Below are 20000 nucleotides of genomic sequence, written 5' to 3'. Positions count from 1 at the left end.
TTGCAATGTATTTTCCTCTTAGGACTGCCTTTGCTGCATTCCAAAAGGTTTGGACCATCGTGTTTTCATTTTCATTTGTTTCCATATATTTTTAAATTTCTTCTTTAATTGCCTGGTTGACCCATTCATTCTTTAGTAGGTTGTTCTTTAACCTCCAGAATTTGGATGTTTTCCAAACTTTTTCCTGTGGTTGATTTCAACTTTCATAGCGTTGTGATCTGAAAGTATGCATCTCAATTCTTTTATATTTATTGAGGGCTGTTTTGTGACCCAGTATGTGATCCATCTTGGAGAATGTTCCATGTGCACTCGAGAAGAATGTATATTCTGCTGCTTTAGGATGAAAAGTTCTAAATATATCTTCCAAGTCCATTTGGTCCAGTGTATCATTCAGGTCCATTGTTTCTTTGTTGATTTTCTGTCTAGATGATCTGTCCATTGTTGTAAGTGGAGTATTAAAGTCCCCTACAAATACCACATTCTTACCAATAAGATTGCTTATGTTTGCAATTAATTGTTTTATATATTTGGGTGCTTTCGAATTTGGTGCATAGATATTTATAATTGTTAGCTCTTCTTGATGAATAGACCCCATAATTATTATATAATGCACTTCTTCATCTCTTGTTACAGCCTTTAGTTTAAAACGTAGTCTGTCTGATATAAGTATGACTACTCCAGTAGTAATGTAGTAGTAATGTCTCTTGTTCTTTGTGGTCCTTGCAAAATTTCACTCAAAGAGTCCCCCTTAGGATCTCTTGTAGGGCTGCTTTATTGGTGATGAGTTCCTTCAGTTTTTGTTTGTTTGGGAAAATCTTTATCTTTCCTTCTATTCTGAATGACAGGTTTGCTGGATAAAGAATTCTTGGCAACATATTTTTCTATTCATCACATTGAAAATTTACTCCCACTCCTTTCTGTCCTGCCAAGTTTCAGTAGATAGGTCTGCTACTACCCTTATGTGTCTACCCTTGTAGGTTAAGACCCATTTATCCCTAGCTTTTTTCAGAATTCTCTCTTTATCTTTGTATTTTGCCAGTTTCACTATGACATGTTGTGCAGAAAATCGATTCAAGTTATGTCTGAAGGGAGTTCTCTGTGCCTGCCTGATTTCAATGTTTGTTTCCTTCTCCAGATTGGGGAAGTTCTCAGCTATGATTTGTTCAAGTACACCTTTGGCCCCTTTCTCTCTCTTCTTCTGGAATGCCTATGATACAGATATTGTTCCATTTCATTGAATCACTTAGTTGTCTAATTCTCCCCTCATGATCCAGAATCTTTTTATCTCTCTTTTTCTCAGCTTCCTCTTTTCCCATAATTTTATCTATTTCACCTATCCTCCCCTCTGCCTCTTCAATCCTTGCTGTGATGGTCTCTATTTTATCTTGCACCTCATTTATAGCATTCTTAATTAATCATTATTATTTTTCCGTTCCTTGATCTCTGCAGCAATAGATTCTCTGCTATCTTCTATGCTTGTTTCAAGCCAAGCAATTAATCTTATGATTACTACTATAAATTCTTGGTCAGTTATATTGTTTACATTTGTTTTGATCAATTCTTTAGCTGTCATTTTTTCCTGGAATTTCTTTTGAGGAGAATTCTTCTGTTTCATCATTTAGACTAGTTTTCTGTCTCTTATGTGTTTGAAAAGCTTGTTATGTGTCCTGCACCTGCAAGCACTATTATATTAAAAGGGGTCATACACTGTCCAGGGCCTGGCCTTTCAGGAGGTGTTTTTTGGAGAGTGTTACTTGCTCTCTGTTGTTGTGACTTTGATTACTTTATCTCCCTACTTGTAGTGATGTTTTGGACCCTCCACTTGGTGTGCTTTGATTTGTTCATTGAAGTAGCCCTATGGCCCATTAGGTTGTCCCGGTGGGTTCCTGGAGGCGTGACTGTTTTTTACCTCCTCGACTTTTGGGGTTCAAAGTCCTTTGGCTTCAACACTTCCACGGTCATGGACTCTCCCTTGTTCTCAGTTGTTCTTCAGAGCACATGCTTCTACTTGACATGAACATTTTCCATTTTCCTATTAAAACTGGTATATTCATCCAATGTATTTCTGGTAGAGCCAATTTTGTATCTTCTTAAGCAGGTACGTATTGATCTACTTTTAATAGGAGTTATCTCTTACAAGTTTTTTTTTCATTTTTTATTTTTCTACATGAGATCAACAGGGGGCTCTGTGGGACAGCCCTGCAGTCCATACACAGCTGCTTAGTGAGTACCATTCACTCAGAGGAAGCCAGGCCTGGAGGCTTTGAGTTGTCTCACACGTGCTTCCTTGCAGAGCTCTCCCCAAGGGTTAAGCCACCTCCAACTTCTTCAGTGTCTGATGTGAGCTGAGCTCCAGCACCAGGACTGGGGAGTCATTGGATGGAAGTCATTTGCATGGACAGCCCCATCTGTGGCAGAAGGTGGAGGAGAAAAGGAGGCCTGGCGCAGCCCAGCCCACTGTGGGGACCAGGGGCTGTGTCACCATGGCCTGGACTCCTGTTCTCCTTGTGCTCCTGTCTCACTGCACATGTATAAACAGGCTTCAGGTACCACGTTACAGTTCTCAGCCTCCATCAGCCCCTCTGGCTCAGATACTGAGAAACTTTACTCTGGCCCCTAGCCCATCACCCATGAGTGTCTGTGTTTGCAAGTTCCCTGTCCCAGCCTGTGCTGACCCAGCTGTCCTCCCTCTCTGCATCTCCGGGAACAACCAGAATCACCTGCACCCTGAGCAGTGGCTTCAATATTGGCAGCTACTACATAAACTGGTTCCAGCAGAAGCCAGGGAGCCCTCCCAGGTATCTCCCAAGCTTCCACTCAGACTCAAATAAACACCAGGGCTCTGGGGTCCCCAGCCACTTCTCTGGATCCAAGGATGCCTCAGCCAACGCAGGACTTCTGTTCATCTCTGTGCTGCAGCCTGAGCACAAGGCTTTTACTGTGCCACAGATCATGGCAGTGAGAGCAGCTTTTGTTACTCACAGTGACTCAGATAAGGAGGAAGTGAGACAAAAACCTCTGAGCCTCCTTTATTGAGAAGCTTCTGTGGAGGCTCCTGTAGGGGACATTCCTCTGTGGTGAGACCTGTCTTTGAGGAGGAAGGACTGGCACAGAGATTATGCTATTGCCTGAGACAGCACAGGTGTCCCAGGAACACACACAGATGAAGGAATAGATCCCAACTGCACGTTCCTCAGGGTCTGGAATATATTAACAATAATTAATAGTTTTAAAGGAAAAACCTCAGCCTTTTCTTCCTGCTTTGTCTCCTGTACCACTGTTGTAAAAGAAGGATGTTCTGTCTATTTCAAGATCCTTCTACCTCGACTAAGATTCAAATTAACATGAGACAAATTAACAAGAGAAAGTCAGATTTAATAGCACACATAGAGAGAATCCACACAGACATGGAAATTCCAAAGACGCTCAGGCAAAGTGAGGTTTGGTAGGGTCCTCTCCCTAAGGAAAGCAAAAAAAAGCCTCAAGGCAACTTGACTATATGCATAAGTGACAACATCCCTCTCAACCTTGTAATGTGAGACCACTTAATCAGACTACATGTTTGTGTGTTACCATGTATGGGAGAATAAGAAGTAAAAAATATATTAAAAAAATTATGCCACGTGGCGTTCGGTCCTCAGTTCTTTGGGTACAAACCCAACTGAGTGATGCCGGCAGGAATAAAGTTGCTTCCTGGAAAGAAAAGCCTTGGTGTAACAACCCTGTGGGAGAATCCTGCTACATTACTTGGGGGCTCATGTCTGGGATTCAGAGAGGGTGCATTTCCACCTCCTTTGCCATCAGGGATACAAACCTCGGAGCCGCACCTGGTGCCAGCCGACCGCTGATCTGCAGGAGACTTGCCCTTCCGCGAGCCAGGGCAAGGACCCCGTGTGTGCCAACAGGACCTGTGAGGCCCAGGAACCAGCTCAGGGAGCACCACCCATCAGACTGGTAAGAACCCCGGGTTCGTTTTGGCAGACCTGCCCCAAGAGGCAGAAGGGGAGCCTGATCACCGCCCAGAGTTGCCCTAGTAGTTCCACAAGGGATGAGGAATGAAGCCGCAAACTCTAAGGGCTGGGCGGTGGGTTGGAGTCACCATGTGACTGTGTGTGGGGACTTGTCTCTAGTTCATTTCCTGGGTCAGTGGCTCTGATAATTAGAGCCAACTGTCTCTGGTTATTCTACCTCAGAACGGGGACTTTAAGGGAGTATTCCCAAGCAGCTGCCAAAACTCCTTTTGTTTCAGGGAAATTCCCTGCATTCTCTGGACTGACATGGACAGTGTGATTCCCCTAGTTGAAAACAAAACGAAAGAAAGGAAACCTGGAGTCTGCTCCTCTGTCTGAGTTGACAATATTTCAAACAGGGAATTCTCTTTCTCTGCCTTCTGAGGCCACCTCTCCTCTTCTGCCTTCCCTTCCGCTCCTCCTTTTCTGCACTACCTGGGGGTCAGCCTGCGTGACAGGCTCCTCGATGCCTCAGGAACCATCAGCTCCTCCTCCCACCCTAGAGATCTTGGAGCGAAGACCCCACACTTCAGATTTCCCCACTGGTGCCTCAGTTAAAAATACCCAGTGGGACACAAATTTATTAACTTTTAAATAGACACAGACAGAACATATTTGGCATTTAAATGGATTTAAATTTGTTGGTTTAAAATAGACATGTCTTGGGGCACCCGGGCGGTTCAGTCAGTTGAGCATCTGACTCCAGCTCAGGTCATGATCTCACGGATCAGGGGTTTGAGCCCCACATGGGGCTCTGTGCTGACAGTTCAGAGCCTGGAGACTGCTTCAGATTCTGTGTCTCCCACTCTCTCTGCCCCTTCCCTACTCCAGCTCTGTCTCTCTTTGTCTCTCAAAAATAAACATTGAAAAAAGTTTTTTAAATAATAAAATAAAATAGAATAGAAATGTCTTTAGAGTTATCAGCATTAAATACATAAAATGTTTTTCTACTTAAGTGTTTCTAAAGGTCAAATAAACTCTTATTATCTCTGTTGCAATTTGTCAGCAAAAAGGTGACTTAAAACGATGGTTAATTTGGTCTGTCTCAAGGCTTTCACGGGTAATTGTTAAGATAGCTTTCAAAGTCTTTGGTAACCTAAAACATTAAAGTTTTGCTTACATGATAAATTGAGATTGAATTCATTGGATATCTAATGAGATAAGGAGCTAAAGCACTAATTACTAGATGTGGGTTTGTGCTTCTGACTTGTTGCAGAGAAACCAAGGATATTTGGATCTGTGGGAAATATGTTTTATGCTTAATGGATTCGTAAGTTTGCCATCTAAAAAAAATTCTGATGTAACGTAGAATTCACAATTGGTTACTATTTAGTTTTCACTGGAGGCTAAGGTTTCTAAGAGTTAAAATTCTGCTAAATATAGTTAAAACTGATGAAAATAAGAAAAGCAACTCTGTATGTAGAAAAGTAGCAGATATAAGAAACGGAAATATATTTTTGTTGAAGGTAAAAGAAAGTAATTTTGTCCTAAATGAGACTGGTTATTTGGAGAGAAATGGCTTGGGACAAAATCTAAATGCAAAGAAAAGTTGTAGAAGGTTCATGAAGGGAAATCTTTAAAAAGAAATTTTATGTGCAGTCAGGACAGATTAAGGTTAAAATAAATGGATTTTAAAAGTACACTGGGTTAGGATTAAAATTCCTCCTCCTTTATCCAAAGGCTGGGAAAATGATGGCAATACCCTTGGTGCCGGCCTCCAAATCCTCCACATTTGTGTTGTTCCTGTTTAGCAGAGGAATGGGTGCCTCTGCCCTATGAGGGAGGGATGATAAATGGAGGACTTTTACTAAGATACATGGGAGCCATGTTACTAAACTTAGCCCACTGTAGTCCAAAAATGGACATCCACATGGCTGAAACATATTTATGTGAGCATTGTTGGAAAAGGCAGGGGAATAGACCTTGACTTTGGCCCTTTAACACCCTCCCTCAACAGCCAATGATCACTATATATGTTATTGTTGGACAAAAAAATAAAATTAGTGCATCCTATGACACCTTGCTTGGTCACAAACCATACCCTCCAAGGTCTTGCAGGTAGGAAACGGAGGGGTAAGAAAAAAAAAAAAAAAACAAAAACAGGAAAGACCAGGTCAGCTCTCAGAGGTAGGGTCAAGCCTGAGTAAGAATGAGTACTCCCAGCACCTCATGAGACTGACAGGGCTTTTGGCTGCCAGTGGCATAGCTAGCCAAAATGCAGAGCCAGGAGATGAGGTTTCTCCTGGCCAGCTATAGGAAAATGAGATAAGGGACAATTTTTCTTCCTTTTTCCTATAGATGGGTAATTCCCCAACCAAGGCCACTGGAATGCATTATGATTCATTTTCTTCTGCACAAAGGCTTGGCCCCGATACAAATTGGAAGAGGAGCCTGGCCACCAGAGGGAAATATCAGTGACAATACTATCCTACAATTGGACTTGTTTTGCAAATGTGAAGGGGAATGGGGAGGATTCCCCTATGTTCACTGTTTTGGGGCCTTAAGAAAAAAATTGAGATACATATAAGCAATGTAAGGTGGATCCTAATTTAATGGCAACCCTTTCTAAAGTCCAGCAATCAGGAGGGGAAACAATTAAGGTCCCTGTATCCAAAACAGACCTAGAGAAGGAGGAAGGGAAGTCTTCCACCTCAACCTCCTCCTCCTCGGGTCCTCAATCTATATTTAAAAAAATAATACAATTCTGCTCCCTGCTACCCGCCTTATCCAGGCCCTCCCCGTAATGTAACAGGCATGTTTCCCTTACAAGAAGCTAGAATGCCAAAAGAAAAAAACCTTTACATTACAAGGTTTAAGACAGATAAAAGAAGATCTAGGTAAATTTTCTGATTGGATAAGTATATAAAGACTTTTCAGAATATTATGTATGTTTTTGAGTTGACCTGGAAAAATACAATGCTTTTGTTAAATCAGACTCTTAATGAGACAGATGTGTTGAAAAAAAATTAAGGAAATCTAAGATTTAGCCCTTAAATTATGCTAAATTAGCCACTATTTTACAAACACAAAATGAGAGCCCAATGGCCTTCCTGGAGAGGTTGAGGGAGGCTCTCATTAAATATATGGCTATCTCCCCTGACACCCCTCAGGACAAATTTGTCACTCAATCAGCCCTAGATATTCAGAGAAAATGCAAAAATTGGCTGTTGGCTTTGAAGGAACCCTGGAGGAGCTCTTATGAGCTGCCAATTGGGTATAAGAAAAAAACAAAACCAAAAACAGAAAAGGAGGCTTAAAAAAAAAAAATCTGAGGTCTTAGTTGTGGTCTTATGTACTACATCATACTGGACTTCCTGAGGTCCTGGCACTGAGTGCCATTTATATAGCCATTCCGAACACTAAAATGAGAATGTCCTCAGAGGGGACAACCAAAATGAAAACCCCATAAGCCATGTCCCTTAACGTGGAGACAATCACTGGAGATCTGAATGCCCTTGGGGACTTTTATCTGCGAGGGTTAGGATAACCAATGTCCCTGGAAGGGACCAAGGCCTGGGGCTCTTCACGGTGGCTCCCCTGAAGCAACTGTCTATCAGAAACCCAGAACCTCGGGTAACTCTAAATATAGAAGGAACACTGGTTGATTTCCTTCTTAACACCAGAGCTACCTTTTCTGTCCTCCTTTCCACTCCAGACCAACTATCCAAATGCAGCATGACGATTAGAGGCATCTCCAGAAAACTTCTAACTAAATTTTTCTCTCAGCCCCTAGGATGTATATGGAGAAACCTAATTTTTCTCATTCTTTCCTGATAATGCCAGAGGGCCTTACTCCCTTGTTAGGAAGGGACATTATAACTAAATTAGAGACTGTGGTGCTACTAACTCCAGGGAAGATAAACAATTGCATGAGTTTTTGGAAATTACTGGATATCGTAGGCTGTATGTACCAGGGTTCAGGAAAATAGTTTGCCTGCTCTATCAATTATTAAAGGAGACTCAATCCCACCTACTCTTCCCCCCCAAAAAATAATAATACACTGGGGTCTGATTCCTAGACACTGTCTCCAGCCCTTGGAATAGTTACAAACAGAGCAGGGCAATTAGCATTACCAAGCTCACAGGGCTAAAAGATCATTAAGACACAGCATAAGGCCTTTCATTCAGGGAGGGACAAAACTTATCAAATGGTCCAAAGGATGTTTACTGGGAAAAAAATTTGTCAAGGACAGTTCTACAAGTAGTATCAGTCTGTAAAGTATGTCTTAAAAACAATCCTTCCAACCACAAACTTGCTCTCCCAGGCACCCAAGGAACTGGAGGCTATCCAGGAAAGACTAACAATTAGGTTTCACTCACGTGCCAAGGTCTAAGGAATTCCAACATCTGTTGGTATGGACTGATACTTTTACTAACTGCGTAAAGGCCTTCTCCTGTGAGACAAAAAAGGAACAAAAAATAATAAAAGTTCTGCTTTATAAGATAATACCCAGGTTTGGATTACCTAAAATTTTGCAATTAGTGGTAAATGGCTGCTTTGACTCTTTCTCTAGTAGAACTCCTGGCTCTTAAAAAAGTTTTACATCTCAAAATAAAGCAGACTGTCTTCTTATACTCAGCAAGACTCTAAATAACACCTCACAAGCATTAGACGCTTTAAATTTTTTTAATTAAATTAGGGCCAAACTCTTGAAAATTGATTACTTACTGCTCCTGCTCCTCCATCACCTGGGTTATGAGAGATTCTCTGACATATGTTGTTTACAAAGTCAGGGTCTCTCCTAGATTGTCTGACAGGTTTGATAAACTATACACATTATCTTAAGATGCCATCTTGTTGGCCAGTATAATCTTTACTTTGTGTTTTTCTCTTTGTGTCTGCTAATGTTTATGCTGCCTCATGCCTGCCAACCTTCCTGTAAAACCATACTGTGGGCCACTCGACCGACCCTTGGGTAGACTCTAACTGCTGTACCCCTACACCATCCATTATCAGCTTGAAGAAGCCAGAATGGTCATCGTCCCTGTTCCCTAACAGCAGTTATAAGCCCTACTCCAGGGAAGAAATAAATAGGGAAAGGGTTAACATTAGGCAGGGAGAGATAAGGGACCTTCAGGAAGGCAGACTGCAACTGCAAATGGGAGGCTAAAGAAGAAGATGGGGTTCTCCCTTTATAAAATCCTTTATGAGCACCCTCCCCCATTATCAAGGGCATAAGGGGGGATCTAAATGAGATAGACAATCTAACCCTAAGACAACAGATGCGGGCCCTTGGCTTGCCCTAACCACCTTACACCACTGGGTCAGGGAACGATTACCTTAGGCCCCAAGCTGGTCCTCAGCACATTCTGCAGCCCCAGGCCCACTCTGATGCTGACCACCTGTGCCACCTGGGCTTGGGCCACCTTGGCTTTGGGATTCAGGGTCTTCTTCATGGTCACCACAAATAACCAGCACAGGAAAAGGAGGAGATCCGGCATGCAAAGTGTCCAAAGCTGGCTTGTAGGTAATTATTTTTGGCAAAGTTGAAAAAATCTTTTAGAAGGATAGCCTTTTGGACAAATGACCACAGAACAATTAGATATCCATTGGGGGAAATTAATTTCACCTAAGCCTCTCTTCTTATTAAAAAAAGAAATCATTAAATGTATCCTAGACTTAACTGTAAAACATAAAGCTATAATCTTTCAGAAGAAAACAGAAGAAAATCTTCAAGATCCAGAGTTTGTGTAAACATGCTTACCTACATATGTCAATATTCTAAATTGCATACAAATGGAGAGATATGATGTTTGCAGTATCATCTCTGGAGTGCCAGCAACTTACGTTGTAATTTAGGTGAACTTTTGGATCTCACATAGACCAGGACTCCTTCTGAGAGTGAAAAACACTACAGTAATCATGGACAGCACTATGGAATCACACTATCAGTAAATCAGATCACAGATGTGTGAATAGATAGGGACCTGGTGAGTTGCAGAAACCAGCTGGGCTCTCAGGGCTTTGGGCCTGTGACAGGCAGGTGGCTCTGTGAGACAGCCTACACAGCTGCTCAGTAAGGACCATTTACTCAAAGGAGCCTGGACCTGAGGACCAGGTCTCCCTGCTGAGAACTTAGCAGCTATGTCCTCTCTGGAGTGGCAGAGTTCCCTGAGGAGGGACCTGTGTGTTGTCTCAACAGATGCTTCTTCCCAGGGCTCTCCCCAGGGGTGAAGTCAACCACCATCCTCTTCAGTGTGTGGTGTGAGCTGAGCTCCAGCACCAGGGCTTAGGGAGGGGCTGGGCAGTCACTAGATGGAACCTATTTGCATGGACAGCCCCTCTTGCGGCAGAGGGTAGAAGACAAAAGGAGGCCAGGGGCAGTCAGGTTTACTGTGGGCACCAGAAATTGTGTCACCATGGCCTGGACTCCTCTCCTCCTAGTGCTCCTCTGTCACTGCACATGTAGGGATAGGCCTTGGGGACAAGTTCTCAGTTCCCAGCCTGCATCAGCCCCTCTGACTCAGAGCATTGAAGACATTTACCCAGGCTTCTGCCCCATCACCCATGCATGTCTGTGTTTGCAGGTTCCATCTCCCAATTTGTGGTGACCCAGCCGCCTTCCCTCTCTGCATCTCTGGGAACAACAGCCAGACTCACCTGCACCCTCAACAGTGAAAGGATTGATATTTACCCCATATTCTGGTACCAGCAAAAGCCAGGGAGCCCTCCTCGTTACCTCCTTACCTATGTAACAGACTCAAATAAGCATCAAGACTCTGGGGTCCCCAGCCACTTCTCTGGATCCAAAGATGCCTCTGCCAATGCAGGGATTTTGCTCATTTCCGGGCTTCAATCAGAGGATGAGGCAGACTATTACTGTCAGTCATTTGATGTTGGTGACAGACACAGTGATAGAAGTAGATGAAGAAGTTGGACAAAAACGTCAGACTGTTCTAGGGGGCGCCTTGGTGGCTCAGTCATTAAGCATCTGATTTCAGCTCAGGTCATGATCTCACGGCTCCTGAGTCTGAGTCCCACATTGGGTGTGTTTGAGTCCTGCTTTGGGTGAGCTTGAGCCCTGCTTCTCTCTCTCTCTCTCTCTCTCTCTCTCTCTCTCTCTCTCTCTGCCCCTCCTTGGATCCTCGGACTGCTCTGGGTACTTTCCCATTTTAAAATAAAATAACTTTGACATATTCTAGTGTTAAGAAGAAACAATAGGCCCAAAATGGAGTCACTTATATTAAGTTCTACAAGGACTTCATACCTAACCTACCTGTAGTTTCAGTCTCTCCAGGAGTTGAGTTTTCAGCCAAACCATCAGGAATTTCCCGGTCAGCACGAGTGATGTAATCTGCCTGATGGGACTCCCTGCCGTTCCCCTAAGGGAAGGTGACCTTGCCAGAAACAACCCTTTTTCTGACTGATACCTTCCTTGTCCCGCCCAGCTTCTCCCTATGAAAGCCTCCATTTCCTAGGACTCCTCTAAGCACCTTCTTTGTCAGATGTGATGTTGCCAGGCTCCTGAATGGATGAATAAAGGCAATCAGAAATTTCAACTTAGTGGGTTGTATGTTTGTCCTTTAACATTAGCTACACCTGGAAGTAGATTCTGATCCACTCTGGATCTCCTCTCAATTTCCCATTTAAGGTTCTGATGTCTTAGGAAAACTTAAAACAAAAAGAAAACTCATGATGACAACAAAACTATGCTTTTTGATCCATATTTCATACGACCAGAACCTCTGGAGTGATATTATTATTATTATTATTAATCAATAGGAAGAAAAATAATTGTCCCTAAGAAAGCTTCTCTCGGGTCAGATGTCCCTGGGCCATTCCAGCAAATTGACAGACCTTCTAGGGCATAGAGTGTGCTCTTTGTAAGGTCAGGGCAGAGCACTTCGCTTCCTTCCCAGACTCCTGTGCTGAGCACTGTCCAGGAGGATGGTGGCCCAGTGACAAAGGGACTCATTGTGAGGTGCTGTGTGAGGACACAGGCCCAGGAGGAATGGCAGGCATGGAGCTGGCCTGGCAAACTGACAGGGTGCCTGAACCTTCAGTTGGGATGTCAGAGAGAGGGGTGTCAGGCACAGGTTGGGTTGAGGGTCAGGTATGGGGCCCTAAGGACAGACAACCACTTTGTATAACGTAAGAGGGTGAATGGGGGGGCTCCACCATCACTGGAAAAACTCTGAGCTTGCTCCAGGGAAAGGGGTGAAGTAGATCCCATGGGTGTGACTTTCCTACAGCTGAGCCCACTCAGGACCCAGGAAAACCACTGTGAGTGGGATTTCCCAGGCCCAGTAAGAACTAGCCTGTGTCCTACCTTGTCACCCTCAATTTCCAGAGTGATCACATGCCCCACACTATGGGGTCCACATGCTGTTGTCTATTTAATTGTATGTCTACATCTAGGAGTGTGCCATTGAAGACTAAATATTTTGTTTCAAAAGGGAATCTCAGTGTCACAATTATTGTTCTCTGTTTTTCAAAACAAGATATTTGTCGGAAAATGACCTGCCCTCCAACTGTGGTTGAGAAAGAAAATTTCAGGGTGAAGAGGACAAAAGCTGGCTTGTTGACAATAAACACAGGCACATTTTTGACTTGACATACCTTACCCATCCATTTCTACCACTCCTGAGTCATTTGACACTTCTAAAACAATTTATAATTTGTTCCAGGTTAAATCAAAAAGAGCAAAGGGTACAAAATATCAGTGATAAGGAGTGCCTGGGTGGTTCAGTTGGTTAAGGATCTGACCCTTCGTTTCGGCACAGGTCATGATCTCACGGTTCATGGATTCAAGCCCCACATCAGGCTCTGCACTGGCAGTGTGCAACATTCCTGGGATTGTCTCTCCCTCTTTCTCTCTGCTTCCCGCCTCCCATCTCAAAATAAATAAATAAACTTTTAAAATAATTAATGTTATATAATTAACATAATTATTTAATAATAGAATAATCTATTAAAATAATATTGTACACTTAATAAAAAGGAGCATTATTAGAAGTTTAAATTTAGTCATATTTATGCAAGAATAGAATTATGAATGTATATAAATGCTTCTCATCATTATGGATATTACATACTTCTTTTCTGCGTGCAGCTAAGTCTCTGTACTTAGTGTCCTCTGTCTCTATGGACTCACGAGCCATCTCTCTGTCATTGTGTGTATGAAAGGTGCTTCTTCACTGAGAAATTAAGAAAAACATATCACGATATTTTCACAGTGCATTTCTGTTGTGGTGAATGGGTCGGTGAATAATTATATGTTACATGACATATACCTATATATAATTATTTTTAATGTTATATTTTAGATAACCCCAAAAATGTAAGATGTGTGTCTTTGGTAAGAAATAGACACCCAGTCACACACATTTTTATGATTTGTTCAAGAAAATTAGTCACAGGAAGGGGAATGACCACACACAGAATTTATGGGACACTTGGAAGTTTTAGGACAAAATGAGACAGTTACCATGTTTACAACAAAGTCAGTATCATTCATGGTATGAAATGTCATAGTACACATGCCCATCACCACTGATTCACTTGACAATTCTCTATGTGTTTGAGAGAGAGAGAGAGAGAGACAGAGAGAAGTAGAAAAGTTTTCTGAATATTTTCCTTGAGAAGGTAGGTGCTAGGGACAGACAGAGGCAGCTGTGTGGGTCCCCAGGCCTCTCCTAGAATACCTCCTCAGGACACCCCACTACCAAAGTATTTTCCAGTCTAATGGGTGGTCCATGTCATCTTCTGATGTGAGGGTCCCTATGGAAACAGGACTTTGTGAAACCCCTCTTTTCTGTCACTTAGCCTCAGCTTAGCCACTCAAAGCGCACTTTTGGGGTCACCTGGGACCCCCAGACCTCACCCCCTGGATTTATTCCTCAGTCTCTCCTCCCACCAGGTCCCAGCTCCACCCTAAGCTCTGCCCTCTTCATGGAGACCCATTCACCTTCAGGTCAGGGTTCCAGCCCCAGGTCCTCCTGAAACAGCTGTGTTGAGATATGTGTCCCAGGGAGCTGACCTCTGTCTTTCTGTCCATGAAGAGCAGCCTCTTCTCAATCCCTTCGTCCATGGTCTTTGTTGATGGAACCCCTGCAACCCCACCAGGGATGTACAGGAGAAGAATACAAGGTGAGACCAGGAATATGAACATGCCTCTAATGGAAAATGGGGTCAGGGGGAGAAGGAACTTCTCCATCTTTTCAAACGATGGGATGTGGCTGGTCCATGGCTTCTTTCTTTCTGCTGTGCTGACAGCAGGACACATCTCCAGGTCACAGGGCTCCCCAGCCCCACTAATGAAAACCCATGAGTGAGGGTCCCTAACTCAACACCTGAGACCATTCTAGGGATCTAAGGGGTACATAGTGGTGAGAAGGTTGCGGCCTAGTGAGGGGCTCGAGTGGGGGTGGGGGGATCCCTCTCATTTTTGAGGAGGGGGTGGTGGAAACCAGGCCTGGGCTGGCCAGACCTAGCCTGCCCCTCGCCCAGGCAGGATGCTGACATTGCCTTTCACATGCAGTGCAACCTGTACTGGGGCCAGCGGGGGCATTGTGGGCACATGTCTGAGCCACATGGGTGAGACCAGAGCTGTGTACTCAACACCTGACTGCTTGACTGGTGGCCTCTGCTCAGGGACCCTGTGTGCTGTCTCAGGGCTCTCCCCAGGGCTGTCCTCAGGGCTGAAACCAACCTCCATCCTCCTCAGTGTGTGGTGTGAGCTGAGCTCCAGCACCAGGGTTCAAGGAGAGGCTGGACTGTCACTGTCACCTATTTGCATGGACAGTCCCTCTTGTGGCAGAGGGTAGAGGAGAAAAGGAGGCCTGGGGCAGCCCAGCCCACTGTGGGGACTAAGTGCTGTATCACCACGGCCTGGACTCCTGTCCTCCATGTGCTCCTGTCTTACTCGGCCGGTAAGGACAAGCTTCAGGGACACAGGGCAGCCCTCTAGTTTGTGTCAGCCCCTCTGGCAGAGACCCTGGGAAACTATACTCTTGTCCTTGTTCCATTACTTATGAGTATCAGGTTCCCTGTCCCAGCCTGTGCTGACCCAGCCGTCTCCCTGTCTGCATCTCGGGGAACAGCCAGACTCACCTGTACACTGAGCAGTGGCTTCGGTGTTGGCGGCTACCACATATACTGGTTCCAGCAGAAACTGGGGAGTTCTCCCCGGCATCTGCTGAGGTTCTACTCAGATTCAAATAAGCACCAGGGCTCGGGGGTCCCAAGCCACTTCTCTGGGTCCAAAGATGCCTCGGCCAATGCGGGGCTTCTGCTCATCCCTTGGCCGCAGCCTGAGGACGAGGCTAACTATTACTGTGCTACATATCATGGCAGTGGGAGCAGCTACTGTTACTCATGGTGACTCAGATAAGGAGGAAGTGAGACAAAAACCCCTAGGTCCACAGACCTTGTCTCCAAGCCTCTTTTATTGAGAAGCTTCTGTGGAGGCCCCTGTAAGGCAGACTTCTCTGTGCTGAGACCTGCCCTTGAGGAGGAAGCAGTGACACACAGATTATGCTGCAGCCTAAGACAGCACAGGTGTCCTAAGAGCACACATGCGTGAGGTAATAGAGCCCAAGTGCACATGCCCCAGGGCATTAATAAGAATAAATACTTATAAAGGAAGAATCTGAGTCTTTTCCTATCTATTGTATACTATTGTATTCCCTTTATTACTGTCGGCGAACAAGAATGTCCTGTCCCCTCAAAGATCCTTCTAGCTGGACTAAGAACCAAATTGATAAGAGACAGATAAAGAGGAGAAAATCAAACTTATTAGCATACATTCAGGGAATCCACTCATACATAGAAATTCCAAAGAGTGTCAGGAAAAAAGAGACATGTATGTCATTCTAACTAAGGAGAAGGGTTAGGGGTCTAGGGCTTCAAAGGGAAGGAATGCAATTCACAGGAAGATGAAAAAGAGTAAATGTTTGGTAAACAATTGTTTGCCCTGCCATATAGATGGGTTACTCAGATATATTTATTTAACTTATTCTGGAAAGGCCATCCAATTTGGATTCTTCTATGTAGATAAAGGAAGGGCCAACATTTCTCTTGACCTCAAAGTGTCTCAGATTAACTTCAGCTCAAAATAATCCACATGAGAAAAGGGCCCATCTTGGGGCAACCCGACCTCAACCCCTACAGTTGCCTCCTCTGAAACACCTCTGAAGTCTCACACATTCGAAGTTGAGCAGGTAGATTGTTACCTCTTGTGGAACCAGTCTCTTAATCTGACAATAGGTCAGTTCAGTTAAACTCATTTCAGGAGGCGGTGATGCTCTCAAAGGAGGCTCTCAAAGCTAGGCCCATATTGGGCAAGCAATCAGGTAACTGATAAGCAGCACTCTTATGGAAACAAAGGAAGAATGTAGGTTAATGGTTGGAACAAATTATAAACCCAGTACCTTGAGTCCTGAATTCTACCAATGAGATATCTAGATGTCGGACTGGAAGCATCTTCAGATGGCATAGGTCAGGCAGTGGTGATGTGAAGGATTTCCCTGGTGGCAGTTTTGATGTCTCTAGTGACCTTCTTGAGGTGCCCACAGAGCAACAGGCAGGAAGATTGTCTATACATGAGCTTTTGTGGGGATTTCTCTGAAGTTTACATCAAGTCATTTCTATTCATTTTGCAGGGCTTCAGGAATAAAGGGAAGTTTGGTTTATCAAATGATTCCAGTTGTCAGAAACTGAGAGAAAAATAAAAAATTTTACCTTGAAGTGTTGTAGCCAGGCATTAGGAGACACTAGAAGAATCCAGGATCTAGTCCAGTTTATAATGATCAATTGTAAAATTTAGTATCTACAAAGGTGTGTTACTGAAGCATATTTTTCTCTATAATCAACCCCATTTTTACTAAGGATAGCCAAATTAATAATAATGTGTTTGCAAAATGAGTCTAGATTTTTTTAAAAATGGCCTGATTATTTACATAATTCCAACAAGAAAGGTTGTTAACCATGTAAGTTCTTTAAAACCTGCTTTGCTAGAACTTTTATGAGGAATCTCTAGATGGAACTTATAACAGCCTCTTAAGGCCAAAAGCCAAGCCAAATTCTTGCCATCAGACTTCCTCTGTGATACCCATAGATTTGGATGAATTCCTCTCTTCTTGAGGTTCTCAAAATATCCTGAGTTTCCTGCACCTGCCAGGAAGTGACCTTCTTTACTCGGTGATGCTGCTGGGATCACTGTGCAGGCTAATATTTCCAAGGGCTTTATTGGCTCCATAAGTTAACGTTAGTTCCTTAAAGCTGTCTGATCATATTCGAGTCTATGTATGCCTCTCTCAAATGTGACATTCCAGCAAAACCTTGGTAATATAATCAATGTTTGCTATTGTGCCCTGTTACAAGAACAGATTCTTATTGAATTAATGCAAATAAATATATTGCCATAAAAATATAAGCATATTTACTGAGAGTTTCTGGATTTTGGAGAGATCAAGCAGGGAGAAAAGATAGATGTTTTAATTTGTTCACAAAGGTGTATTTGATCAAATTGCTGTAAGTCAGCTTAAGATAAAAAGTTCTATTAAATCTATAAAAACAAAGTCTTTTTGAGTCTGTAATGTTTTAAGAAAAGTCATAAAAATTGTAATTATCTTAGTTTATTCAGTCCAATAGTATCATTTATTTTTATTTTAAAATTTTTAATTCCAGTATAATTAACATACAGTGTTATATTAGTTACAGGTGTACAATATAGTGATTCAATAATTCTATACATTACTCAGTGCTCATCATGATAAGTGCACTCTTAATCCCCACCACCTTTCACTCATCCCTACCACCCACTTCCCCTCTGGTAACCACCAGTTTGTTCTCTATATTTAAGAGTCTTGTTTTTTTGTTTGTTTCTTTTTTCTTTGTTAATTTGTTTTGTTTTTTAATATCCACATATTAGTGAAATCATATGGTACTTATCTTTCTCTGATTGATTTATTTCACTTAGCATGATACCTTTGGATCCATCCATGTTGTTGCAAATGACGAGATTCTTTTTATGGCTGAGTAATATTCATTGTATATATACACCACTTTTCCTTTTTTTTTATACACAACTTTTTCTTTACTCATTCATCTATTGCTACATACTTGGGCTGCTTCCATAATTCAGTTATTGTAAATAATACTGCAGTAAACATAGGAGTGTATATATCTTTTTGAATTAGTGTTTTCATATTCCTTGGGTAAATAGCCAGTAGTGGAATTACTGGATGGTATCATATTTTATATTATTTTTTAAGATTTTATTTTTAAGTAATCTGTATACACAATGTGGAGCTCAAACTTACCACTCTGAGATCAAGAGTCACATGCTACACCAACTAAGCCAGCAGGCACCCCTCATAATTTTATCTGAAGAATAAAAGAACCTCCATACTGTTTTCCACAGTGGTTGTACCAGTCTGCATTCTCATCAGCAGTGGCTCCTTTTTCACATCCTCACCAACACTTGTTGTTTCTGGTGTTTTTGAATATTAACCATTCTGACAGGTATAGGGTGATATTGTGGTTTTGATATGTATTTGCCTGATGATTAGTGACATTGAGCATCTTGTCATGTGTTTATTGGCCATTTCTGTGTCTTCTTTGGAGAAATGTCTATTCATGTTCTGCCCATGTTTTAATTGGATTAGTTGGTTTTTTGGTGTTGAGTTGTATAATTTCTTTATATATATTGGGCACTAACCCTTCATCAGATATATCATTTGCAAATATCTTCTCCCATTCCTTAGGTTGTCTTTAAGTTTTGTTGATTGTTTCCTTTTCTGCAAAGAAGCTTTTTTTGTTTGGTTTGGTTTGGTTTGGTTTTAATTAATTTATTTTTTTAATCTACATCCAAGTTAGTTAACATATAGTGTAATAATGATTTCAGGAGTAGAATTTAGTGATTCATCACTTACATATAACACACGGTGCTCATCCCAACAAGTATCCTCCTTAATGCCTCTTATCCATTTAGCCCCTCCCCGCCCAACCACAACCCTTCCAGCAACCCTGTTTGTTCTCTGTATTTAAGATTCTTTTTTGATTTGTCCCCCTCCCTGTTTTTATATTGTTTTTGCTTCCCTTCCTTGATGTTCATCTGTTTTGTATCTTAAATTCCACATATGAGTGAAGCCATATGATATTTGTCTTTCTCTGACGAATTTCCTTTAGCATAATACACTCTAGTTCCATCCATGTTGTTGCAAATGGCAAGATTTCATTCTTTTTGATCACCACAGAAGCTTTTTATTTTGATATAGTTCCAATAGTTTATTTTTGTTGTTGTTTCCCTTGCCTCCGGAGATATATCTGGAAAAATGTTGCTATCTCTGATTCAGAGAAATGACTGCCTATGCTCCTTCTAGGATTTTTATGGTTTCAGGTCTCACATTTAGGTCTTTAATCCATTTTGAGTTTAATGTTATGTATGGTATAAGAAAATGATCCAGTTTCTTTCTTTTGCATTGAGCTGTCCAGTGTTCCTAACACAATTTGTTGAAGAGATTGTCTTTTTCCCACTGCATATTCTTGCCTCCATTGTTGAAGATTAATTGACCACATAATAATGGGTTTATTTCTAGACTCTATTCTGTTCCATTGATCTGTGTATCTATTTTTGTGCCATACTGTTTTGATTACTACAGCTTTGTAGTATATCTTGAAATTTGGGTTGTGATTCCTCCAGCTTTGTTCTTTTGCCTCAAGATTGATTTAGCTATTTGGGGTCTTTTGTGGTTCCATACAAATTTTAGGATTATTTGTTCTATTTCTGAGAAAAACATTGTTGGTAGTTTGATAAGAATTGCATTAAATCTGTACATTGCTTTGAGTAGTATGGACATTTTCACAATATTTTTCTCCCAGTCTATGAGCATGGAATATCATTCCACTGGATGTGTCATCTTCATTTTCTTTCATCGTTGTTTTATAGTTTCCATAGTACAGATCTTTTACCTCCTTGGTTAAATTTATTCCTATATTATTAACCCTTGTTCTGCTTAATCCAGTTTTCCCACTAGCTCTGGAAA

The 20000-nt window shown here is 42.2% G+C and overlaps 1 protein-coding gene, 1 long non-coding RNA gene and 1 gene segment (V, D, J or C); 2 read left to right on the top strand and 1 right to left on the bottom strand.

The window, feature by feature from the left end:
• Positions 1-20000, top strand: part of LOC144613894 (immunoglobulin lambda-1 light chain-like) — a 429142-nt gene that overhangs the window by 40307 nt on the left and 368835 nt on the right.
• Positions 1-20000, top strand: part of LOC132675490 (immunoglobulin lambda-1 light chain-like) — a 500428-nt gene that overhangs the window by 120132 nt on the left and 360296 nt on the right. The window lies entirely within an intron of this gene.
• Positions 7322-11895, bottom strand: LOC144613963 (uncharacterized). The gene is made up of 4 exons (XR_013551464.1): positions 11809-11895; positions 11228-11475; positions 9291-9523; positions 7322-8404 (listed from the first exon to the last, which is right to left on the bottom strand). It is a non-coding gene; the product is annotated as an uncharacterized LOC144613963 (long non-coding RNA).

Source organism: Panthera onca, chromosome D3 (assembly GCF_046562875.1).
Source record: "Panthera onca isolate mPanOnc1 chromosome D3, mPanOnc1 haplotype 2, whole genome shotgun sequence".
Lineage (NCBI taxonomy): Eukaryota > Metazoa > Chordata > Mammalia > Carnivora > Felidae > Panthera > Panthera onca.
This window is presented reverse-complemented; position numbering and strand designations above follow the sequence as displayed.